The sequence below is a fragment of the Hippopotamus amphibius genome, chromosome 7 (assembly GCF_030028045.1).
Source record: "Hippopotamus amphibius kiboko isolate mHipAmp2 chromosome 7, mHipAmp2.hap2, whole genome shotgun sequence".
NCBI lineage: Eukaryota > Metazoa > Chordata > Mammalia > Artiodactyla > Hippopotamidae > Hippopotamus > Hippopotamus amphibius.
This window is the reverse complement of record NC_080192.1, coordinates 8124139-8151957: the sequence shown is the minus strand read 5'-3', so window position 1 is coordinate 8151957 and position 27819 is coordinate 8124139. Positions and strand designations below refer to the sequence as shown.

The window sequence follows — 27819 nt, the reverse complement described above, 5'->3', positions numbered from 1 at the left end:
CCATTCAGTTGTTGCTTAAGAGGCATTTCTATTTTAACAACCACATGGTAATTCATTACTTCAAAAGCTATCAAAAGGAAATAACTATTATTACCCTAATTGATTATATATTACAAAGGGGAAAAGGCAACTTTACAATGGATAAATCTGGCACACAGAAACTTAACCAAAAGTGAGATTTGACATCGCTGATAACGAAACTAACATCACGGGCCTCCTGATGTGAAGCACTAAGAAAGACAAAACATCCTGCCCACAATATTTACCCTGAAGTTATTCAAGAGAAAACAGATAAATTCAAATTGAGGGACATTCTGCAAAATAACTGATTTCCCAACATGTCGATGTCATGAAAGACACCTCTCCCTTCCTAAAAGATGGCTAAGGAACTATTTTAGGGTAAGAGGCATGACATCGAAATGCAATATATTTCTTGACTGAATTCTAGATTTCAAAGTTTTTAAAGTAAGCTATAAAGGACATTATTAGAACTAGGGAAATGTACAATGTGGTCTATACGTTAGATAATGCTACTATGTCAATCCTGTCATTCCTGAGTGTGACAACTGTACCATGGTTATACAAGAGAAATGTTCTTATTCTTTAGAAATGAATGCTGAAATATTTAGGAGTAAAGTGTCATATTTGCAAGTAACCCCTAAATGTTTCAGCAAAATATAAATGTGTATGCATGTGTGTAGAGAGAGAGAGAACACAAAAATGTGGCAAAACGTTCACAATTGGTGAATATGTACTATTCTTGATCACTGTACTATTCTTACCAAAGTAAAAGGTTTAGGTAGAAAATAATTCAAGACACAAAGCTCAGGAATCTTAATATAAGCATTCCTTAAAGGATTAAGACAAAAACAGAACCATTCTCTATGGAAGAAGAAAGGAAAGAGAAATGAATAAAGAAGCAGAAGTCAGGGAATAATATAGGAATTCAGGCCACTGGGACTCAAACCCCTATCTTCCTTTCCTTATAACCCCAAGCACAAACATACAATTGGTAGGAACCTCAACACAACCATTTCTAAAGTAAAAGCCCAGCATGCAGAAACAGTGAGTATTCACTCATCCACCAATATTTATTAAATATATGTGTGTGTCAGACTCCATGGCAGCAACGCACAATAAAACTAAGAGCACAGATTCTGGAATCAGAGTGCAAGGGTTTGAATCCCAGCTCTACCGAATCCCAGCTCCACTATTTGCTATTTGTGTAACTTAGCAAATTACTCAATCTCTTAGTGCTTTGATATCCTCATTTTTAAAGGGAAGATAATAACAATACTTACTTCAAAGAGCTGTTGTGAAGATTGAGTGACAAAATATATGTAAAATGCTAGAATACTGCCTGGCATATATTAAACAACCCAGTAGATACTAGCTACTTTTGTTATTGTTATTATTAGGCACTGGAGATACAAAGTCAAAGAAGATATGGTGCCCTCCCTCAGAGATTTGTGGTCTACTTGGGGAAACAAAAGAATCAATGTCCAAGGACATGTAAATCAATGAAGTTAGAATACACCCTCACACCATACACAAAAATAAACTCAAAATGGCTTAAAAACTTAAACATAAAACATGTCGCCATAAAACTCCTAGAAGAGAACACAGGCAAACATTCTCTGATATAAATCGTACCAATGTTTTCTTTGGTCAGTCTCCCAAGACAACAGAAACAAAAGCAAAAATAAACAAATGGGACCTAACCAAACTTACAAGCTTTTGCACAGCAAAGGAAATCATAAACAAAGTGAAAAGATGACCTACGGACTGGGAGAAAATATTTGTAAATGATGCTACTGACAAGGGCTTAAATTTCCAAAATACAAACAGCTCACACAACTCAACAACAAAAAAACAAACAACCCAATCAAAAAAAGGGCAGAAGGCCTAAATAGACATTTCTCCAAAGACATACAGATGGTCAACAGGCATACGAAAAGATGCTCATCATCGCCAATTACTACAGAAATGCAAACCAAAACTACAATGAGGGGGACTTCCCTGATGGTTCACTGGTAAAAAATCCACCTTCCAATGCATGGGATGTGGGTTGAATCCCTAGTCGGGGAACTAAGGAACTAAGTTGCTTCAATGCTGTGGAGCAACTAAGCCCGCGCCGCAACTACTGACCTCGTGCACCTCAACGAGAGAGAGAAAAAACCTGCAGTCCACAAGTAGAGAGAAGCCTGCACACCACAACAAAGAGCCCATGCTGCAACAAAAAGATTCTGCATGCCTCAACAAAGTTCCCGTGTGCCTCAACTAAGACCCAACGCAGCCAAAAAATAAAAGAAAAAAAAAAAAAAAAACTACAATGAGGTACCAACCTCACACTGGCCAAAATGACCATCATTAAAAAGTCTACAAATAACAAATAGTGGAGGGGATGTGGAGAAAAGAGAACCCTCCTACACTGTTGGTGGGAATGTAAATTGGTGCAGCCACTATGGAAAACAATATGGGAACCTCCTTAAAACTCTATTTTAAGAAACCTAAAAATAGAGTTACCATATGATCTAGCAATCCCACTCCCGGGCATATATCCAGCGAAAACTCTAATTCGAAAAGATACATGCACTCCAATGTACACACCAGTAATATTTACAATAGCCAAGACATGGAAGCAACCTAAATGTCCACCGAAAGATGAATGGATAAATAAGACGTGGCACATATACACAATGAAATACAACTTGGCCATAAAAAAGAATGAAATAACGCCATTGCAGCAACATGGATGAACCCAGAGATTATCATGCTAACTGAAGTAAATCACAAAGAGAAAAACAAATGCCATGTGATATCACTTATGTGTGGAATCTAAAATATGACACAAATGAACTTATTTATAAAACACAAACAGATTCACAGACATAGAAAACAAGCTTACGGTTACCAAAGGGGAAAGGAAGTGGGGGAGGGATAAATTAAGCGTTTAGGATTAGCAGATACAAACTACTATACATAAAATAAACAACAGAGGTCCTACTATATAGCTCAGGGAACTATATTCAATATTCTGTAATAAACCATAATGGAAAAGAAAAAAAATTTCTGTAAAGAATCAATCCAGTGCTATATTTGCATAATCAAAAGAAAAAAAAGATTCATTATCCAGAGAACAGCAGGATAAGCATTATGTAAAAGTATGCCCTTGCAGTATAGGTGCTATAAGAGCAGAGAGAAAGGGTATTTAATGAAACAAAGGATAATAAAAAGTTTACCACAAATGGGACCAGAGCTGATTTCTGAAGAATAAGTAGTTATTTCCCATGGCAAGAGAGTTATTAACCATTCTAGAAGCATTAAAATCTTAATGGAGAAAAGCCTACATCAGTTGAGGTTAGGCTTACAAGAATGAAAAGTATGGCAGGAAAAAAAGGAAGGCAGGAGCCAGAACATAAATGGCCTGTGTGTTAAGCTGAGTTTGAACTTATTCTAAAAGTAACTTGCAGCCACTGAAGACACAGAAGTAGAGATGAGATGTGCTTAAATCCCCATGTCAGAAAGATCACCTGGATAGTAAAGTGGAGGGCAAATTAAAGAGGTGGCAAGTCGAGAGGCAGGGAGACCAGTCAGAATTCTACTGCAGTAATACAGAGGGATAAAAAACAGGCTTCAACCTGTAAGTATAGAGCCAAGAAACATGAAAACATGCATTCACATAAAAACTTGTGCACAAATGGCCATAGCAGCATTATTCATAGTAGCCAAAGAGTAGAAACCACCCAAATGTCCATCAACTGATACACTTATTTTTTAAATGTGGTACATCTATACAATGGAATATTATTTATCCATAAAAAGGAATGAAGGGGCTTCCTAGGTGGCACAGTGGTCGAGAATCCACCTGCCATTGCAGGGGACACAGGTTCAATCCCTGCTCCAGGAAGATCCCACATGCCGCGGAGCAACTAAGCCCGTGCACCACAACTATTGAGCCTGAGCTTTAGAGCCCATGAGCCACAACTATTGAGCCCATGTGCTGCAACTACTAAAGCCCACGTGCCTAGAGCCCATGCTCCGCAACAAGAGAAGCCACGGCAATGAGCAGCCCCCGCTCACTGAAACTAAAAAGAAAGCCCGCACACAGCAAAAAAGACCCAACACAGCCAATAAAATTAATATAAATAAATAAATAAATATTTTTAAAAAAGGAATGAAGTACTGATATATGCTACAATATAGATGACCACTGAAAACATCCTTCTAAGTGAAAGAAGCCAGTGACAAAACTGCACACATTTTATGACTGCATTTATAGGAACTGTCCAGAATAGGCAATCAGTAGAATTACAAAGTAGGTTAGGGTTATATTACAGCTGGGGTTGAAGAGAGAGGCTGAGAGGAGGGAGGAAACAGGGGATGCATGCTAATACCTATGGGGTTTCTTTGAGGGATGATGAAAATGTTCTAAAATTGTGGTGACAGTTATACAACTCTATGAATATACTAAACTACAAAATTATATAGTTTATTTGAGTGGATTGTATGGCATCTGAATTACATCTCAGTAAAGCTGTTTCTGTAAAAAACAGGCCTAGGGACTTCCCAGGTAGCACAGTGGTTAAGAATCCACCTGATGCAGGGGACACAGGTTTGATCCCTGGTCTGGGAAGATCCCACATGCTGCTGAGAAACTAAGCCCCTGAGCCACAACTACTGAGCCTGAGCTCTAGAGCCCATGAGCCACAACTACCGAGCCCATGTGCCATAACTACTGAATCTTGTGCACCTACAGCTTGTGCTCTGCAATAAGAGAAGCCACTGCAATGAGAAGCCTGCACACCACAACAAAGAGTAGCCCCTGCTCACCACAGCTAGAGAAAGCCCACATGCAACAACGAAGACCTAATGCAGCCAATAAATAAATTTATTTTAAAAAATTAAATTAAAAAAAAATTTTAAATAGGCCTAAACTGAGGTGGTGACAGGAGGGGTCTAAGTTATGTCCCAGGTTTCTAATATGAGTAATATGAATGAAGAAATTATTTATTCTGCACTCACCAGATACAGGAGATAAACAGGTGCAGGAGGTGGTGGGGGTAGGGAGAGGTGTAGATAAGTTTGAACATGTTAAGTTTAAGGCACCTATGGAGTGAACACTCACATGGAGATGTCCAGAAGGCAGCTGAATCAATAGGCCTAGCACTAGTTAGAGGTCTGGGGGGGAAGGAATTACTTAGAAATCAACAGCAAATAAGCCATGACTGAAACCAGAGGTTTTGATGCAGAGATCCTCAAAGAGTGTAGAGAGTGATGAGAGCTAAGTCTACAACCAAGGCTAGAGAGCCCTGGGGGATATCAACAATGTAGAGCTGAGCAGGGAGCGAGAAGCTTACCAAAGATGCTGAGAAGCAGCAGCCAAAGAGGAAGGAGGAAAGAATACAATCTTCTGCGGATAGACAGCGTCAAGAAAAATAAGACCTTTAACAGTGTCAAATGCCTCAGAGGGGTCCTGCCCCTAGCGTAGTCCCTGGCGCATAGAAGGTGCTCAATAAATACTTGATGAACCAATTAATATAAAGAAAGAAGTATTCACTGATTTAGCAATATGGAAAAAATAGTGACTGGTGACTTCAGTGAGACCACAGGGTAACTAACTGCAAATTCAAAAAGGACACCTTCGGGACTTCCTAGGTGGCGCAGTGGGTAAGAATCCGCCTGCCAATACAAGGGACACGGGTTCGAGCCCTGCTCCAGGAAGATCCCACATGCCGCGGAGCAACTAAGCCCGTGCGCCACAACTATTGAGCCTGTGCTCTAGAGCCCGTGAGCCACAACTATTGAGCCCATGTGCCGCAACTACTGAAGCCCACATGCCTAGAGCCCATGCTCTGCAACAAGAAAGGCCACCACAATGAGAAGCCTATGCACCACAACGAAGAGCAGCCCCCCTTGCCGCAACTAGAGAAAGCCTGTGTGCAGCAACAAAGACCCAACACAGCCAATTAAATAAATAAATAAATAAATTTATTAAAAAAAAAAAAAAAGGACACCTTTGTTGGGCAGACACACAGATTGAGAAGCAGGGCTCAGGCTGGACTTCAGCCCCCCCCACCACCACCCTCCCCCAACACACACCCTCAGGCTGGCACCCATGTGTAGTGAACAACTGCAGTAGGTTAAAAACTGAATAGAGATGTGCAAGTGACAACAGCAAGTATAGATTCTACTCCTTCATAACCTATCTGAGAAGGGAAATACAAAAGCCTCCGATACCAGGAAATTTCTCCAATTTTAAAACCCACCAATAAACTACATCATACACTCTCATCCCCTAAATGACTTACTGTGAATTTGGGAAGAAGGTTTACCCAACCTTTAAAGGACATGTTTTATTTATAACCTATTTAGTCATTTTAACTAAAATGTTAAAGCTTCCATTACCAAAAAGAAATTAAAACATAACCTAGATATACACATGAACAATTAAAAAAAAAAAAAAAAACTAAATTCTACTGGAAACAAAAGACAAAGGCAGCAGCTACAGAACTCCCATAGGCAAAAATAAAGTCAATCAAATACCAAGTGTGGTCGCTTTAAAATATACCCAAAAATTCTTTAATACTCCGTGCAAAAGGTGGAAACTGATGCCCCCCTCCCTTGAGTGTAGGCTGTACTTCATGACTCCCTTCTAGTGAACAGAATGTAACAGAAGTGACAATATGTGACTTCTGACATGAAATCATAAAAGGTATAGTGGCCTCCTCCTTACTCTCTCGGCTTAGTCACTCTAGAGGGAAGCCGGCTGCCATGCTGTGACAAAACTCAAGCAGTCCTCTGGAGAAGTCCATCTGTTAAGGAACTGAGGCCTCCTGCCAGCAACAGCCATGTGAGTGCGTCATCCTGGAAGTGGATCCTCCAGCCCCAGTCAAGCCTTCAGCTGACCACAGCCCCAGCAGACATTACGAGTGCAACCTCACGAGCCAGAATCACTCACTTAAAACCCTCCCAGATTCTTGAGCCACAGAAACTGTGTGCAATAACATTTACTGTTGTTTCAAGCTGCTGAGTTTTAGGATAATTTGTTATGTTGAAATACAGCCATCCTTCGGTATCCACAAGGAATTGGTTCCAGAACCTGCCAAAGATACCAAAATCTGCAGATGTTCAAGTCCCATAGTCAGCCCTCCTTACCTGTGGTCCCACATCCAAGGATTCAACCAACCATGGATTGTGTAGTAGTGTACATATTTACTGAAAAAAATCTGAATATAAGTGAACCCATGCAGTTCAAACCCATGTTGTTCAAGGGTCAACTGCAAATAACCAATACACCAATAAAATTTTTAAAAGCTCAGGAGTACTAGACTATTCATTTGCCTTATTTTATCTAGTAAGCACCTGAACACTTATGTACCAAGCAGACTTCTCCAAACTGGCAAATACCTAATCTGTATATACAAAGAGAAATAACCAGATACATGATTTCCTTTAAAGATAAATAAATAACAAGTGAAGTGAACAGGAAATCAACAATAATGCAAGAGCTTTTATTGAGAGACCTGAGGCACTGGGTTGGGGCGGGGGGGATAACTCTGAACAAAAGTTAAAGCCCTTCTTTTTAAGAAAGATTACACTTTAAAAGTGGTGAGACAACGGACTTAAAATGACAAAAGGGTGATACGTTTGATGTGCAATAAGAAACTAATATAAAAATAAAAGGGGGAAGAAGACATGCAATAGAATGCTGGGAAACTTTATAGAAAGAAGATTAAATTTGATGCAGAACAACAAAATTTGTGGATGACTTTAAAGGAAGTTAAAAAATGGTGTTTACAGGAGATCTTTTTAGGGTGCTGGAAAGGTAACACTGCCATGTGATAGTGATTATACAACTACAGATTTGCTAAAAATCACTGAATCGCACACTTCAAAAAGGCAAATTTTGCAGTATATGAATTATGCCTCAATAAAGCTGTTTTTTTTTCTTAAAGTGATATCTGTTCACTAAAACAAGGAGGGAAAATTACATTATTAGAGTTTCTCTGACTAAAGAAAGGAAGTAGCCAAGAGGAATAGTACAGTAATTCATTCAACAGACAGGAAAATAAAAAGGAAATTTTTCATAGATTAAGAATATTAATGTTTTCATTTCAGCCCAATAAAGGACAGTATTGTATCTCTACAGACCTGGCTAGGACCACAAACTCTTACTACCTTAAGGGTAGAAACATAATAGATTTGGAAACCTTAAATGTGGAATAAGGAGAAGGAACACTGAGACTGAAATTCCTATCCCCTAGAAGAGAGTAACAATTGATTCTGATCTCACATTGGTTTTTTTCCCCCTGCTTAATTCACTTTATTTTCCTCATATAAAACTATGTGGTGGCTACAGCTGTGGCCTGGGTGCCTGAGATATAGAGATGGTACCTCCTATGAGACGAATTTTAAGAAATTTAAAAGCAGAAAATCAAATCTATAATTGTTTTAAAAGAATGTACGGTAATTTCTTTACAAGCCTAATGACAACAGCCAATTCCCTCAGTCAGTCAAAATATCCACATGGGGAATTTTTTGGTATTTTTGGAGAAGATTAATTTGCATTGGTTCAGGGACTTTTACAGAAGTTTCCCAAAACAGCAGTACTGTATTTTATTTACCGCATGTGTAACTACAAACAAAGATCAAACAAAAATGCACCTATAAACAACCACAATTCACATTTGCTTTGAGCTATGAAAATATTAACCTACTCTGACCTCCCCTGCACCAACTTCAGCAAACCCTGGGTCAAGAGTCTCAGCTTCCAAAAGAGCACAGGTGTCTCTAATTTCAGACCTGCTCGTCTCCTCTCTGACTTTGGCTAAATCAGTAGCAAGCTCAGAAAATAAAAACAAAAAAAAAAACTCAAAGGCACATAGGTATTTTCTTTCTTCCTCCATAAATGAATGTTCTAGCAGATACAAATGAAACAGCATATATTAATATATAATTTTATTTCCTCTAAGTGGCTATAATAAAAGTCAAAATAGTTCAAGATAGTGATATTCATGATATTATCCATCTAGACTTGAAAAATTGTAATATCAATGAACTTTAAAGTTTACGGTACCATGTCCAACCTTTAGAAGGCATTCAATAAATCTTAGTTCCTTTCTTTCCTTTCCATTAATTCTTAGAGGATTCCCATAAAATAATACCATAAAACAGTACCCCAATATAACGCAGGAAAACAGAAAAAAGATAATTTCCTGACTGATCAGACTCTGAAAATTCAGGCCTCCAGATGATGATGAAGGGACTGATTTGCAAAAGTTAAACTTTACTCTCTCTACCTCCCTTCCTAGGCAGCAGGGTCAATGTGCCAAGGACCATGTGCCTTCTGCTGTAGGAAGTGGCTCAATTGTTTTTCCTTGCAGCAATGTATTAATGGTTCCTGTTCTTTGTGACTGGACGCCAGTCTCAGGAACCTATTCTACTCTAAATGCAGGTGCAGCAAGAGTCCAAAGATTGTCGTCAACCCACAGAATATCATGCTCAACTTCACAGGATTCTTCATTGGAGGACTGTGAGGAGCACTTCCATTGGTTTTTTGGCTACCAACTTCACTCTCCAAATGATCCAAGTTTCCTGCACCAATGAGCAATGGGGTCTCCACATACCTAAGATTATGGGAAACTAAAACTACATGAAATAGCACTAGTCCCTACTTTGCCAGGAAATGTTCTGCCAGAAATAGGTTTCAGAGCTGTGTGAAGCTGCCGTCTATAGCTCTTTTTTGTGGACATCTGACACAAGACAGATATATGAGCCAAAGTTGTATCTGGTGAACTTCTGTTCAGGCTCCGGAGCTTAAGAAAGGAACACAAGCATGCTGTGTCAGGTCAAACTCCAGTGCTTACAGATGGACAGATTCTGCCGTCAGTAGCAAAATTTATAGTTGTCAGTGATGGTCTGGCTACTGTCAAGATAAGCCCTTTGACAACATCTAGTCTACCATTCACATAAGCTACTGAATTTCAGTGACCAGAAGAATTAGCTAGCCTGTCACCTGCCACTACCCCAAGCTGGCTTACACAATGGCTCCAATACAAGAACTTCTCTCCTCTAAGGAGCAGGTCATGGGGTGTGTGTGTGTGTGCGCGAGCGCGCATGCACACATGCACATGAATATGAATTCACAGTTCTGTTCTACGATCACCAAAATTTTTAATCAGTTGTGCTGTTTCTTGGCATTCAATACCTTAAGACAAGACACTAGATGGAGTCTACAACACTAGATAAACCATGGTGACAGACCATCATAGGGCCATGCTGAGTGTCTCCCTAAACAATAATCAAATCCGATCAATTCTAGTTCAGTAGAACTGAAAATACTAACAAATACCTTAGAAAAGGAGGCGGGAAAGAGTAAATAAGCCTGGGACCTACCTTGTTTACAACTCCCACAGATAGATGAAATTCAATTCAATTCAATTTAATTCAATTCCATTCCCTTCGATCACTAAAACAAAAACAGAAAAATAAAAGTTCACGCAATATAAGCAGTTCTTCCAGGTCCTACAGCATATTTGGTTTCAATAGTAAGAAGCTGTTTCTTATCTACTTTCTATCCTCTCCACGCCCACAACAGTAGCTGAGTGTCACTGGCAAAAAGGCCCAGGTATGTGGAGTTAAATAACAGGTAACACTGACTGAACACTTATTATATGTTAGGAACTGTTCTAAATGCTTAAATGTACTAACTGATTTAGTACACAACAACCCTATGAGATACTCTAACTCATTTTACATCCAAACGACAACTGACCTATACCTCTGAAAATTGCTCTTATTTGTATTAAGAAATGCTTCTTAAATACATGCAGGCAAGCCCAACCACTGTGGCCGGGCTGTCCCAGTGATTGAGATCTATAAATGTTCCATATTCATTCACTCATTATATATTTCTTAAGTCCCCATGGTAGGCTGTGCACTATACCAGATGCGAAACAGGATTCATTTTCTGCCCTTTAGGAGTTGAGAAAAGTTGGGAAGATCAGACTAAATCCAAGAAATGGTTCACTCTCTTTGTGCAATCATGCAGTAAAAAAAATGAATAACCTTTGGGAAAAGGAAAGGAAAGCTTCACAGAAGAGGTGCCCTAAAGTTGGACCTTAAAAAAAAAAAAAATTGGCAGAGAGAGGGGAAAGGATCTTCAGGCAAGGAAACGAGAACAAAAACATGGTGGCAGGGACAGACAGACTCTGAGGTCCTTCATGATCTGATCCCATGCAGTCTTAACAGCCTTTGCCTTGACCACTGACCTCCCTCCCCATCCCCTTTAGCCACACCAGACTTCCTCCTTCTAGGACACACAATCTTTGCTAGCTCTTTTGTTTCTCCTACTGCCTTGAATGTTTTCCCCTCCTTTTCCCTGGCGGGTAACATTAACTAATCCTAGTATACAGTAGGCACCCAATAAAATATAGCCATTATTGCAAATAATATTATTTAAGATTCAATTGGGACTTCCCTGATGGCACAGTGGTTAAGAATCCGCCTGCCAATGCAGGGGACACAGATTCGATCCCTGCTCCAGCAAGATTCCACGTGCCTCGAAGCAACTAAGCCTGTGCGCCACAACTACTGAGCCTGTGCTCTAGAGCCTGCGAGCCACAACTACTGAGCCCACATGCCACAGCTACTGAAGCCCACGTGCCTAGAGCTTGTGCTCTGCAACGAGAAGCCACTGCAATGAGAAGCCCGTGCTCCACAACAAAGAGCAGCCCCAGCTCGCCACAACTAGAGAAAGCCTGTGCACAGCAATGAAGACCCAATGCAGCCAATAAATAAATAAACCTTAAAAAAAAAAGATTCAATTGAAACATTTTTCTATAACCTTTTCCAATTCTCCAGAGTTAACCTACTGGCCTCTCTGCCACCCCTGCATGGCATTTGTCCATTTCTCCATTAGAATGATAAAACATTCTACCATCCCCAGGTTTCTTGTTTTCTTTTTCTCTCACTTGTCTGAACAGGTAACATCTTTTCTACAACTCTGTATCCCCCAAGACCCAGCGCAGTGTCTGCATGTAACAGGTGTCCATTATGTACCAGACTGAAGGTCTGACTGACTCAAATTTACAAAATGAGTAATGATTGGATTCTCCTAAAAAGTCAGCTCATTTAGTACATTTAAACAATTCAGTCTGTCAAAAATCTAATGCACTTTTACATCTTCAGGAATGTCTGCTACATAATTATACTAACAATTCATGCACAAAAAATTCAAAGTGGATTCACCGAACGCTACCAGCTGACTAGTTTTTGCTTGACAACAAAATGAGGTCCTCATCCATGCCAGTGGACACAGGAGAAACTAACTGAATTGACTATTTAGATATTATGGCTGGTGACCTTTCTCAGTGAACCAAATGCCACAGCTTTGTAGGCAGTACGTATGTTTAAATAGGTATTTACACTGGCTTAGGCACAGATGATGGTGGAGGTTACAAATTTAGAAGTCCAATCATAAATTCAAGGTTTATTTATAGAAACTTTCCATATGGTAAGAGTTTAAGAAGTAAAACAGCAGTCGTTTTCTTTGCCGAAAGCAGAGGGTAGCAGAGTGCCAAAGGACCAGACCCTTTCTTGACTCTGCTCTTGGCACTGCTTAAAGCAGAAGCAGCAATGTGCAGGGCAAGCAGGAGCCTGGCTGAAAATCAGTCACCCACACTAACAGGCATTTTGAATGTCTGTGCTATTCAAGGCTTAGGTATTAATTTACACATGTCCATGTTCATTGAAAGCACAATTTGTGGCTTGGAACTTTAAAAAAAAGTCCTAATGTGCTAGTTGGTCCACATATTAATCAAGTTAGCCAGGTTTGAACATGCCAAGCTTAAAATACTCTCTAGATCGTTATGTAAAGGTATGAGCTCAATCCTTTATTCTCGGGAAAAGGAACTTCAGGAGAATGACTAAAGCAATAGTATTTCAATGAAAGCCATAAGAGAAAAAGTCAACTAAATAGTGATGTGTTACCACATAAAAATATCTGAACAGAATTAAGATACAAACTAATGACAAATTTCTTACAATTATTGATCACACATGAGATTCTGGTTTTTTAGTTCCAAGTTGTCAGAGAATGTATTTTGAAACTGATCTATACATGAAACCAACTCATAAAAAGGTTGTTTCAGCCATCCACTGACTAAACCCCTTCAGAATAAAAGTCCAACTTACTTTATATTGAAATAAATTATATTTCTTATATGAACAGTATTATAAGCAAAGGTTTTTTAATCTTTTATTTTATTGGCTTTAGAAAAATGCCAATAAAATCGAGAATGATTAAATTTCTATAAATAAACCTTAGAAGCTCACACTTCCAATCCCTTCAACTTCAGTTGGGGAACCAGAGCAGAAATGGTTCAATGACTTGATAACAGGAAGACCGGGACCAGAATCTGATTACTAGTCCAATTTATTTATTCTACTACATACTACTAAGCAAATGTTTTGGAAATTACAACAGAAGAAAAGTTTAAATATCTACATTCATTCCCTAACTGAAAAGAATTTAAAAATTAGATGTGTGCCCTGAAGACTTGGAAATACTGTCCCTTAAAAACTTGGGCAGTAGAAAATTATAGCAGTTATCTTCAATGCTTTTGGCTCAATAACCTGCTTACATAGAATCTTTGCTAGAAGCTTAGCTTTAAAAAGTTTTTCTTACATTCCAAAGGGTATGGGAATAATTTTTACAATCTAAGGCAACATTATCCTTATCTTCTAAAATATAAACTTCCCACACACACAAAAAAGCGATTTCACAAGAATTCAGGGTCTTCTTTCAAACAAATATATTTTCTGAACGAATGCTACTGTCTCATTTTAATTTGGGAGGGAAGAGATTCAAAAAATAAAAGGAATGTAACCAAAAAAAAGGAAGGGAAAAAAGGAAAAGCAGGAAGGAGGAAAGAAAAACCAATATAAAGGTTTGACTCTGATATCAAAAGAAGAGGAGAAAAACAATTCCTAATGAAATGAACTGTGGTTTTTAAGCAATCAGCCTCTACAAGGTATGGTTACAAACCTCCTCAAACTGAACACCTAAAAAATACATCTTAACCTCATTTTGCCTGATTCCTCTATTTGCTCTTTCTTCCACTTCCAAAGGTAGAGCATTAAGTGGATTGGGCCTCCTGGCACAAGTAAAGGAGTCAGAAATGTCAGTATCTGCAGCCCCCTCAAAGTGCTGGTACTGGCTGGAGTTACTAGAGAGTCTCAAAAGGAGTCGAAAAAGACCACTGTGTCCCCAGATGTGTCTATAACCTCCTCTAGAAGAGACCAGAAATCTGCAAGGAGCAATATACTCTGCTGACTTTGACATGCAGCAAAAGCCCTTCCTTTCCTATTATCAATTTAATTTGTACAGAAAATGTAAATAACAGTTAATATAATGATTAACTAAGGTGACAAGGGGAAAAAAGAAGCAATACCATAAGTACTATATATATATATACACTATAGAGGGAGGGAGGGAGAGGGAATAAGAAAGACCCAGCTGGTCAACCCAGCTGCAGCATTCAGCACTCAACCCAACATACGCTTGGTAAGTCACCAGAACACGAACAATACTTTACAGATAAAAACTAAAATCTCAAACCCTCCACTGATAAGAAGAGTTTCCAACTCTATCAAAGCTCCCAGTTTCACCTTCCCCTGCCAGCACCCCATAACAAGCCATGGAAGCATCTCCCATTTCACTGGGTATTAAGACTCAGATGTCATAGCTCCAGATGGGCAGATATAGCTATCGCTTTTTGAAGCTGCAAAGCAAAATCCACTTTACAGTTTTCCAGGTGTTAGAACATGATTCCCTTATGTGATTCTCCTAACACTGTAAGGTGGTATTGGCAGAGATGATGGGTGGAGAGTAAATCGCAGCAAAGCCCTGTTACGAACAGATTCACAGAGAAGGAGTCCATTTGTCTATCAGTGTTCTAATTATTTTTGGACCTCAAATCTGACTCAAGTACCTCTGCAGCGAGTCTTAAATAAACATGTACATTCCTATTTTCTCAAACAGAATAAAATGAATATATTTTTATTATTCCTTGCTTTTTTCCCATAATAGATTAATTTTTCAAAATAGGTAACACGTAACTATGGTTTAAAAAAAACCTAACAGTACAATGCGTATATAGTGAAAAGTAGGTCTGTTTCCCACACAGTCCCCCAGTACTTCTTTCCCGAAAGGATTTCAAGTTTCTTGTAAGTTAATGTTTTCTTAACGACTGAATGGCTGTCCTGTGCTTACAAACATGGCTGCAGCTGAATGACTCAGCTGGTTATCACACTACCAGAGAGAGCACATCTCCACCATCACTGAGATCGGAGCATCTGTGTGGGAGACCGGCCTTCAGTGGGGCACACGGCACATTCACGCCCTCCCTGTACACACTCCCACTCACGTGCATGCACAGAGGAGAGGGTTCTTTTGTGCATATGTGTGGTAAAATATACATGACATAAAATTTACCATTTTAACCCTCTTTAACTGTAAAATTCAGTGGCATTAAATATATTCCCAGTGTTGCAGAACCATCACCACCATCTACCTCCGAAACTTTTTCATCATCCCAAACAGGAACGCTGCACTCATTAGACACTAACTCCCCATTTCCCCTTCCTCTAGCCCTCAGTAACACTATTCTACTTCCTGCCTTTATGAATTTACCTATTCTAGGTACTTCATGTAAGTGAAATCATACAGTATTTGTCCTTTTGTGCCTGGCTTCTTTCACTTAGCATAACGTCTTCAAGGTTCCCATGTTGTAGATTGTTTCAGAATGTCCTTTTTTAAGGCAGAATAATATTCTATTGTATGTACATAACACATTTTGTTTATCCATTTATCAGTGGAGGAACATTTGGGTTATTTCACATCTTTTAACTATTATGAATAATGCCGCTGTGAATGCTGGTGTACAAGTATCTGTTTAAGTCCCTTCTTTCAATTATTTCCAGTATTTGCTTAGAAGTAGAATTGCTATACCTACGGCAGTTCTGTGTTTAACTTTCTGAGGAACCACCAAACTGTTCTCCACAGTGGCTGCACCATTTTACACCAGTGATACACAGGGTTCCAATTTCTCCTCCTCGCAGTTTTTTGATACCACTTCACATCCATTAGGATGGCTGTTATCTCATTGTGGTCTTTCATCTTCATTCAACGGAGAGGATTCTTACGTCTGTGGCTTCAAAACATTTTGCATCTAAAGGTGTTCCAATGGCACTGGTCCATCTCCACCCCACAAAGAAGGCTCTTATCATCTGGCTCTCCATCACAGTTCTCAAGAGTCTACCACACACTCAGTGCACTAGTCACCTCCAATCTCTCACACCATGACTACCACCATACTCCACTCGGCCTTCTCTGCACGTCTTGATATCCTTTCCCCTACGCTTTTTGACTTTCTTCTCAAAAAATGTTGATCTATTTATAACCAGACATTGACAGTTTAATCAACACACTCCTTCAATTTCTGGAAGAACTTACTATTCACAGCACTTCTGGCACTTCCAGTTTTCTCAGGAATTGTCAACAATGCTTGAAAGTTCTTTCTTGACTATCTAAGGCACTTGCTTTTCTTTGTCTTGCTTTTGGGTTTCAGAACTCTTTTGGATGCTTGAAAATGAGAGAAAATTGATCTCTGGATAACCAAAGTTTTACCATAGGCATTTTCATGCCTATTTCTACCTGGATTTAAGCAGAGCTTGCAGATGAATAAAATAAATACATTAAACTTCTCAGTGCTCAAAAAGAACCCACAACAAAGATGACAAAATTTAAAATACTTTTGTTAGTACCCCACAATAAATTATTTGACTGTCAACAGTGCCTAGAACATGGCAGGCACTTGATAAACATCTGCTCAGTGAATGGTTTAAGGAAATACATGGCAGCAGAGAACGTAAGCTTTGGAGTCAGATCTGGGTTTGCAAGTCAGCTCCTACCTTCATTAGCCACATGATCTTGGGATAAGTTGCTTAGCTTCTCTAAGGCTCAGAGATGCTTAAAAAAAAATAAATATATGGATAATACCACCTATCTTTCAGAATGACCATGAAGAGTTGTTATTGGTGGTATACTTAAATATATACACTGCTTTGTTGGTATCGGCTCTAGGTACCACAGGAGTATGGATTTAAGCAAAGGAAACAGATCCACAGCTCACAATTCATTTATTTATTTATTCAACAACTATTTAGTGATGGCTTAGTATGTGCCTGTCACTGTAACTGCAAAAGATAAGACACATCAGTGATCTAGAAAGACAAAGATCCTGGCTCTCATGGAGCTTATACTCTAATAGGGTGAGACAGATGATAAAATAATAGATATAACAAGTAAACTACATAGATCTTAAAATGTAACAAATGCTTTAGGGAAGAAAAAGAAAAGGTAGATCAGAATAAAGGGAATAAGAAGTGTTGGGGGCAGGAGTTACAAGTTTTAAATAAGATGATCAGAGCAGGTCTCAATGAGAAAGTAACACAAGCAAAGATTCAACAGTCATGAGAGATTTAGCCATGCAGATATCTAGAGGAAGAGCATTCCAGAAAGAGGAAAACAGCCAACACAAAGGCCCTAAGATAGAAGCAGGACTGTCATGCTCAAGGAACAGCAAGAAAGGTAGTGTGGCTGCAGCAGAAGGAGCAAGAGGGACACAGTAAGTGAGGTCAGAGAGGTTATTAGAAGACCAGATAATATAAGGCCTTAGGGGCTTCTAGTCAGAGTGGAATGGGGGGCGGGGGGGGCACTGCAGGGGAGCCACTGCTTTTGAACAGAAGACTGACTGACTGACATGATCTGACTTAGGTATAAAAAGAATGATTCCGCTGCTGTGTTGGGAATAAAGGAAAGGCTGGGAGATGAGTTAGGAGACACTACAATAATCTGGGCAAGTGGCTTGGACCACAGTGGTGGCAGCAGAGATGGTGAGAGGTGGCTGATTTTGGATATATTTTGAGGGTGGACCCAGTAAGTTTTCATGGCAGACTGGATGTGAGGTATGGGAGAAAAATGAGAGTCCAAAGTTTTGACCAGAGCAACTAAAAGAGGTGTCATCAAATAAAACAGGGAAAGCTGCGGGTGGAAAAAATAAAGTTTAGAGAAGAAAATGAATACCTTACTTTTAGTTTTGTATATGTTGTTTGAGATAGCTGGCTTTCCAACATTTCCAACAGGTAAGTAGGATCAGATTGATAAAATAATGGTTTTTAAAAACATTTCCATTTTACTACCTTGTAATAGATGATAAACTATAGGTTAGTTTGGCCTAGACATTACAGTTTTATAACAAATTAATTTTAGCAATTACAATATACATGAAAAAGAAATACAGCTTGATGCTACTTAATTCTCAATAACTGACTATATTCTTCAAAGCCTGAAAATCAAGACTGAAATCCATTCCACCCCACAGTTATAGGTAGGAGCTCAAATCACAGTAAATGAAGGGGAATAATAAAATAGAATGAGCTCCTGGCATCTGAATTTTTCAGCCAACACTGAGTTCCTGATCCTGATGGCAGCTGGAGGATTCCAGTGACCCTAACATCTTCAGTCTCACATACTCCTCTTGTTCTAAACACAAATTTTTCTCTCCTTCTGTTCCCTTGAAGGGCCCAAAAGGACAGTCCAGAGCCTGAGAACAAATGTGTCTAGAGAGAACAACAGAGAGAGGCGCCTACCTAGGACTAGCACCACGCCCACATTCTGAGTCAAGGCCATGGGAGAAATCACAAAATCACATCATCTCAGGGTTGGAAAGGGATCATCATGTGTCAACAAATATTTTCCAAGTGACCATGTGCTAGATGCTAAGGATACACAGATGATTATGACAAAATCCCTATTCAAGGTATTGTGTGCTAAGTACTTTACCAGAGGAATTAACTAAGGGTTATGGGAGAACAAAGGCAAGAATAAAAGAGCAGATTTTCAAAACAAATTGCCAAGAATTAACTTGCGATCACAATATCCACCATCTCCTACCAATTTTTTTTTTTTTAATTTATTTGGCTGCATTGGTTCTTCGCTGCTGCACACATGCTTTCTCTAGCTGAAGCAAGCGGGGGCTACGCTTCATTGCGGTGCACAGGCTTCTCAGTGCAGTGGCTTCTCTTGCAGCTTCTCTTGTTGTGGTGCACATGCTCCAGGCATGCGGGCTTCAGTTGTTGTGGCAACGGACTCAGTAGTTTTGGCAACGGACTCAGTAGTTGTGGCACTTGGGCTCAGTAGTTGTGGCACACGGGCTCAGCTGCTCTGTAGCATGTGGGATCTTCCAGGACCAGGGATCAAACCTGTGTCCCCTGCATTGGCAGGCAGACTCCCAACCACTGCACCACCAGGCAAGTCCCTCCTACCAATCTTACATACAGAAGACTCATCTGGTGCTTCAGGCTAAGGAGAAAGCAAGGCTGCGCTCCTTGCAGGGCTGGGACTTGCAGCCTCTTACAATGAGCCTTGTACTCTTATGTGGTTGGTTAAAGAAAGTAGTTAAAGGTGGTTATGATCATTTACATCCCCTTTTCATCTCTTTTCCACAAAAAAAAACTGGAATCACAGGAAAACACTGTTCTAGTCCAACCATCCACTCAGTACCAATCTCCACATTTGTAAAAGATAGTACTTATTCCTTTAAAATATTTGCTGAAAGAAAAGTGCCTTCTCTTCCTGTCCTACAGGAAATTTTATTTCACCTAGGCTATTACAGAGATCTGAGTTACAACTTTAACTTCTAGAAAAAAACTAACCATAACTACTTCCAAGCCATGTGTCTTTTCTACTGGCCTAAGATCTAACCCCTCTACCTCCCCAAGGCTTGGGAGTCTTTCCAGCTTTGAGTCTTCCAGCACTCTTCATTTAACCGCCAACTGTGATTCCAAGAATTCAGCCACAAAATACTATGGGAAATTATCAATCCACAAACCATATTTCATCTTCATTTTCCAGACAAAATCTCAAAGACTTGTAAAGCACAGTGTCAAAAGTATCATCTGTCTTTACACATTTCTAAAGGAAAAAACTTATCTCTGACTTACGAGTTTTCCCTAATTGGTAATCTCTCTACATCCAATAGAAACATACTTTACCACGATAACATATTTCAGCATACTGCTGCTATCTGAGCGATTACAATGGAGTATATGCTTTCAGTAGTGAGTCAGGCCTTGGTAGTGGTTGAGCACACAGAAATTCACCAGCTGGCATTTACAATTAGATTCAAGGAGGCAAATGGAATTTTTCTATCAGGTTTTTCCAAAAGTTAACTAGTTCTTAAATTGATTATACCCTTCTGAAGTATTTACAAATGAAATGATATCATGTCTGAGATTTGTTTCTAAATACTGAAGCGGAAGAGAGGAGCAAAGTTAAACAAGACTGGTCCTGTATTGATAACTGTTGAAGCTGGGTGACAGGTCCATGGTGGTAGTTGATTTGATTAGTCTCTTTACTTTTAGATGTGTTTGAAATAGTCCATTATAAAGATTTAATTTTTTTTAAACTTAAGGCTTGATCTGGGAAACTTGAAAAACAAAGAACAAAGTGATTCTTGGAACCAATGAGCTCCATAATCTACCAGAATAAAAACTGTTTGCTTCTTAATACATATCTCGATTTTAACACTTATTTCATCACTGAACAAATATTTATTGAGCACATCGAGCAGATGCCAGGCACCAACCTGAGTTCTGAGGATACAATGATAAACTAAAGTCTTTCTCCCTCAAGGAATCCAGTAGTAATCTGTTTTATGAAAGAGGCAAGCACACAGTGTCACAGACCAAACAAGAGGGAGATCTAATCCAACTCTGGTCAATCAGAAAAAGGTTCCCAGGCACCATCTAAATTAATTCTGAGGACTTCCTAGGTGGTGCAGTGGTTAAGAATCCGCCTGCCAATGCAGGGGACACAGGTTTGATCCCTACTCCAGGAAAATTCCACATGCCGCAGAGCAACTAAGCCCATGAGCCACAACTACTGAGCCCACGTGCCACAACTACGGAAACCCATGTGCCTAGAGCCTGTGCTCTACAAGAGAAGCCACCGCAATGAGAAGCCCACACACTGCAATGATGAGTATCGCCCACTCACCACAACTACAGAAAGCCCATGTGCAGCAACGAAGCCCCAACGCAGTCAATAAATAAATATAATTTTTTAAAAATCTCCATAATAAGCAGCAACACATTTTTTAAAAAAAATTAATTCTGAAAGATTCGACCCAGAGAGACAAATCATTTCTTTTTTTGACCTTTATCACCTTACACTGTCAGATCAGCAAGAAAGTGCCTATTCCTTTATGAACTGAAGTATCCATTTCCCTATAAAGGAGAAATTATCAAACTGTCATTCATTCAACAAATATGTATTAAAAACCTACCACATGCCAGCATGTGCTTAAAAACAAAAGATAAAACATGGTCTCTGCCCTCATGGGGTTTATCATCTCAGAACACAGAAAGACAAAAATAAATAAGCAAGCCATCAGGCAGAAAACTAATTACAAACTTCTCCAAGTTATAAAGAAATCAAAGAAGGAACTCTGTGGCCAGTATCTACTTTGTGAATGTGGTGATAAGGAAAGTTGCACAACTGAAGTAAGACCAAGGGATGATGATGTAACTGACTGAAGGGGAAAGGGACCAGGTGGTGAGATCAGCATAGATACAGCATGTGTGTGCTGTGGGTCATGGGAAGATCTAGTTTAAGGGGAAATGGCTGGAGGTGAGGGTTTTAAGCAGAGAAGTGACATGATGCAGTTTATGTTTTTAAGATCATTCTTGCTACTCTGGAAAGAATGGATTGGATTGAAAGAGAATAATAATTTTTACCAAGAGGAATTTATATGAGTAAAACCAAGACACCAAAATTGATTTTGGCCTGAGAAAATCATGTCTGCATTCCATTACCAATCTAAAAAATCTTTTAAATTACCCTACTTAGTCCAGGCTTCACCTACAGTTTTTTGTTTTGTTTTCTTTTGAATGCTTACTACCAATGAGTAATGACCTTTGAGGAGCTCTCTGGGAAGCTGAAACAAGCCTAGATACCTGGGGGTAGGCATTTTTCTCATTCTCCAACTGCCAGTCAGATAAATTTTCATTTACTCATCTCCTAATCCACAATCAGCTTCTTGACTGAAAGGAAAGGAGTAGGGACTTCCTCAAGTTTTTCAGGCAACAATAAACTTTACTGAACATCTGATAAGGAATGTGATTGCACAACCTTTCTTATTGCCAACTATGTTCCAGGTGGGAACTCCACTATGAAAGCAATTCTAATTTTCCTGTCCAAATTGGCTAGATCTCAGAAAGATGCCTAAAGCAAACCCATTTAATTCTGCTTTTAAAAAAGGTTCCTCATTCCAAAGTCTAAACAAGAATAAATTTCTTTTTCTTTTTTTTAATATTTATTTATTTGGCTTTGCCGGGTCTTAGTTGCAGCAATGTGGGATCTTTAGTTGTGGCATGCAGGCTCTTAGTTGCAGCATGTGGGATCTAGTGCCCTGACCATGGACCGAACCCGGGTCCCCTGCATTGGGAGCTCAGAGTCTTAACCGCTGGACCACCAAGAAAGTCCCAAGAATAAATTTCTAATAACATTTGTAATTGATAAGGAAAGAAAAATAAATTCCATTGCCAATCCCTGGGGCATGTGACTAAGCAACCTTGATAAAGGCACTAACAAACCAAGTTATGGTCAAAGAAATTTTACTCAGTTATTTGAAAAACAGCATGGAAAGAGGAGCAATAGACAGTACCAACATCTCTGGGGCTTTACCTACGTTGCATCACTTATTCTTGATATCATTCCTAAAAGAGAAATATATCCCCCTTTTACTGATAAGGGCACAGGCCCAGAAACGTTGATACTAGCTCAGGGTCACAAAACCATTAAGTGGCTTCCATGGCCCATACTCTTTCCACTAAACAAATGTTCAAACAGAGATTTAAATAACAGTAAGTCTTCCACATGACTAATGTACTAATAGATAAATAAGTTTACACGTGTGTGTGTGTGTGTGTGTTTCATCTGGGAGTCTAATCACCAACTGCGGCATTTCTTCAGTGGGGAAAGTGTTTAGGATTCCTACTTGCAGACAGACCACCAGAAAGCACCTCTGAAGAGACACGGGAGCTTGGTGGCAAAAGCTATCCAGGTTATCTGCCCTTAATGAAGCCAAAGGAGCTTCTCCTTGAAGGCAGCATATACTTTCTTGGGGCTAGCAGTAGTGACTCCCTAAGAAAAGCTTACAGGGACTCATGTACTAGGACCATTCCAGGACTGTAAGTGACTTAGGGTGGTGACACTGAGCACGTACATGCAAAACAACTATTCCGTCAACAAATATAACCAAATAAGACAGCATACACAAAAGCCCCTAGCAGTGGATAGCATAAAACAGATACTCAATAAAAACAAGCTTCTTCCATTCTCTGTTCTTGAGTTGTTTGTTCAAAAAAAAAAAAACAAGTAACCACCGGACGGAGCCATAACATCTTACTTAGTTGGGAAACTGATAAAATTCTCTTTCTCTCAAACCCAGCCAAGTTGAGTTTAAATATCCAGGCCCATATTTGCTAAGAACAACAGGGGCACAACCAGCAACATGTCAGAAGCCTTCTCTTAAGGATTATTTTACTTCCTCCATCGTTCAGCAGCACAGTAATGGGCAAAAAGGTATCTTTAAAGCAAACCTCTCCCAGAGCTTAGTGCAACACAACTCAACAAAAGCACCAAACACTCACCGCAATCTACATTACAATCTGCATTCCTCCACTTCTGTGATCAATGAGTGTCGTACACAACCTAGCATATTACATCATCACTAAATACTTCATGCTAGGACAAATTATTCTTCAACTATTTTAATGGTTTACCTTTTGAAATGGAATGATCTTTTCTATAAAGTATTCTTTTAAATTAATTCCATCATTTAGACGCTTCTGCGATTCAGACTCTGAGGTTAACAATCTCCTACTGCAATTAAAGCCAAGAGAGTGTGAGATGGCAATGGCCGCTGGAGCGAACATAGCTACAAACACAAGGATCGAATGAAAGCACAGGAGGGCCTCAGGGGTCATCTGGCTTAATGCTCTTACAGAGGAAACAGACTCAGACCAAAGAGGCTAGACAACTTGTTCAATATTACACAGCTTACTAGTGACAAAACGAGCTTTTTTAAGGCCCAAGCCTACTGATGTCCCGTTGGCCAGCTGACCACTCTCTAATAATAATAGCTGTCACTTATCAGATAATTACAATGTGCCAGGTGCTGTACTAAGGGTTCTACATACGTGATCTCATTTAATCTCACCACAATCCTATGAGGAAAGCATTATCAAACCATTCTGTAAATAAGGAAACCAGGATTCAAACCCAAGTCTGATGCCAGTCTTCTGTTTCAGCCACTACACTATGCCCCTCTGCTTTCCATTCATTCATCAAATACTCGCTAAGCAAGTGTAATGTGTCAGGTACTGTCTCAGCCCTAGAGATACTAGTCATGAAGACAGACAAGGTCCCTGCCCTTATGGCTCTTATGGTAACAAGTAAGAAAATAAGCACTTACAGGACTGACAGCTGTTATGGGGGAGAAAAACAGTAATGTGATAATAACTATAGAGGCAACATTATGCTACCAATCTAAAAACACTAAATATGTAAAAGACTGCCATCTCTCACCCATTAGGATGTCACTATGAAAAAAAAAAGAAACATTGGTAAGGATGTGGAGAAACTGGAACGCTTGTGCACTGTTGATGGGAATGCAAAATGAAAGTAAATTTAATCTTAGGTAGTGAAATGACTAAACAAGATTCTGAATCCTTCAAAGATAACAGGTATTTGAAACAATATGTTTTGAAAGGCAGATAAATCATAGTCCTCCTTCTTTAGTATGACACTAATTCTAGCACAGGCATAGTAGAAACAATTTTAATCAGAGAAATGTGTCAAAGAGCACAACAGATCTTTCCAAATTAAAACAAACTATCAAGACTGCACACATTTGCGGTTCCAACACCCACTCCTTTCTCCCTCACTCTCATGCTCCTGTTAACTTTCTTTCAGTCAGTTCCTCTGGTACCTCAGCACAGAGACAAACTGACAACTGTACAGGTACAGGCAGTTCATTAAGCTCTCTTACTGGACTCAGATTGCTGCTGTGCGAACTGCCTCCTCTTAAGTTTCTGGGCTATTATCAGATAGAGGCAGCTCGTAATCTCTCTGGCTTCCTTTCCAGGGGACCATGCCAAGAAAAGGTGGAGAAAAGACCTAGGTCCACAGTTACTGAAAGTACTGAACTTTTAACCACTATGGACTCTGAGTTGCATGTTATTTACCTTCACTGTAAAATGTACTATCAATCTTCTTTGTTTTTATTTATTAACAAACCCATTTGGTACAGATCTTCTATTAGATACATAGAGAGAAAATGGTACAGCTACCACCCCCCACCCTCAATGAACTATAACGTTAATAGGAAGAAAAGGTCTTAGTGGAAAAAAAAGAAATGTTAAGTAAAAAAAAAAAAAAAAGAGAGAGAAATGAGGGAATTCCCTGGCGGTCCAGCAGTTAGGACTCAGTGCTTTCACTGCAAGGAACATGGGTTCGATCCCTTGTCAGGGAAGTAAGATCCTGCATGCAGAGTGGCATGGCCAAAAAAAAAAAAAGGAGAGAGACAGAAAGAAATGACAAGAGGGTACCATAGGGAGATGGGAGTCTGAAAACAAGTTTGCGGTTGTATTAATCAAGGAAAGTTGCTTTGTAAAGGAGTTAAGCCTCAGGCTAACTTTTAAAATGGGCAAGGACATAGTTTAGGGAAGGGGAGGAAGAAGGCTATTTGGAGAATTCAGAGCAGCCCAAAGTCAGGAAAGTAACAATTATCAGTACAGATTGATAATCAGTGCTTTTTAAAAGTTCTGGTTGAAAAAACATGTAATAATTCTGCTTGGTGACCTATAAAAGTACACATTAGCCATAACCAAGCGTGATGAAGACAACATACAGCTGCAGACTCACTACAAGACCAAGAAGCAATTTGGTTCTAGCAACCCAATTCAGTCAGTCCACTTCTTCCTCATAGACTCTAACTGGAAACGAAGAAACCTGCCATTTCTACAGCTATAACGGAATGATATTCTGAAATGTTTTGCTTCCTCTCATCTGAGAAGTTCCTATGTAGAGTCTGTTATTAAGCCTATGCTATTTTTCCACAGATAGCAATGTGTAAATGCTCAACACAAAGAAACAGTAGCTGAAACAGATTCTAAGCAAGAAGAGCTTATCCAACCTCTGCTTTTATAAGTCAAATGTAATATATATATAAAATCAACTGACAGAAAGCACTTTATTTGGGCAGCGTTTTACATGTGGTAGACTCAGTAACCATGAATGAATGAATGGACTGATTTGTACTGAAGTTACTATGGCCAGGAGAAGCCAAATAATTAACTCCATAAAAATGACTGGAGTCAGAAAACTGCAGGATAAAGGATGGGATATTTTCTTGCAATGGAGCTGCAACATTCATTAAACAGAAATTTGAAGACCTATTACAGGCCAGGTACTCTTGTAGAATACGCCTGAGTGGGGGTATAGATCAGCTGTTAGAAACTGGCTGACCTCAACCAAATTTGGCATGCACACATCTTTTGTCTACTCCAGAGTGATGACCTGTACAGTATTTTTTAAATCAACTCTGAGGTATAATTTACTCACAATAAAATGCACGTTTGAGGTGTACATCTTCAAGGAGTTCAATGAGTTTTGACAAATATACACTACTGTGTAGCCACCATGCCAAATCAAGAAAAAACATTCCCATCATCCCTCATGTCCTTTCGCAGTCAATCCCCACACCCCCCCACCCCAGCCAACCACTGACCTAATTTCTGTTACTATAAATTAGTTTTGCCTAGTCTAAAACTTCAATATAAATGAAACCATACAGTAAGTTCTCTTTTGTGTCTTACTTTCACTCAACGTATTTTGGGACTCATTCACATTGCTGCATGTACCGATAATTCACTGTTTATCCATGGTTTATCTCCTCACCTGCTGATGACAGCATCTGGGTTGTTTCCAGCTTTTTGGCTATTACGAATAAAGCTACTATGAACATTATTGTAAATATGTTTTCATTTCTCTTAGACAATAAACACCAAAGAGCAGGATGGCTGGGTTGCATGGTAGGTATGTGTTTAACTTCAGGAGAAACTGACCAATTGTTTTCCAAAGTGGTTGTACCCTTTCACACTCCCACCAGCAACACATATTAATTCTAGTTGTTTCAAATCCTCACCAATACTTGGAAATGCCTTTTTTTTTTTAACTTTAGTTATTCTTAAGGATATGAAGTGGCATCTCATTGTGGTTTAATTTGTATTTCCCTGGTAACTAATGATGTTGAACAGCTTTTCATATGCTTTTAGGCATTCAAATATATTTTCTTCTGTGAAGGGTCTATTCAAACTTCTGCTCACCTTTAACTGGACTATTTGTCATATTACTGAAGTTTAAAGTGTTTTCCATATTCTGATACAATTCTTAAAAAAAATAAAAGAAGATAAATTAAACATATATATATATATAATAAAGTGTTTTACATATTCTGGACTTAAGTCATATATATGTGTGTGTATATATATGTAGTATGTGTGTGTTTGTAAATGTTTCCTCCTGGTCTGTGGCTTACCTTTTCATTTCTTACAGAAATGAAATGTATTTTGTAGAACAGAAAGTTTTACTTTTGATAAGATCTGATTTACCAATTTTTTTCTTCC

At 39.2% G+C, this 27819-nt stretch overlaps 1 long non-coding RNA gene across 1 annotated transcript in view; it reads right to left on the bottom strand.

Annotated features, from left to right (window-relative positions):
* LOC130856359 (uncharacterized) overlaps positions 1 to 27819 on the bottom strand; it is a 76354-nt gene that overhangs the window by 35361 nt on the left and 13174 nt on the right. The window contains exon 2 of the long non-coding RNA XR_009054558.1: positions 10399 to 10471. This is a non-coding gene — a long non-coding RNA (uncharacterized LOC130856359). The remainder of the gene's footprint in view (positions 1 to 10398; positions 10472 to 27819) is intronic.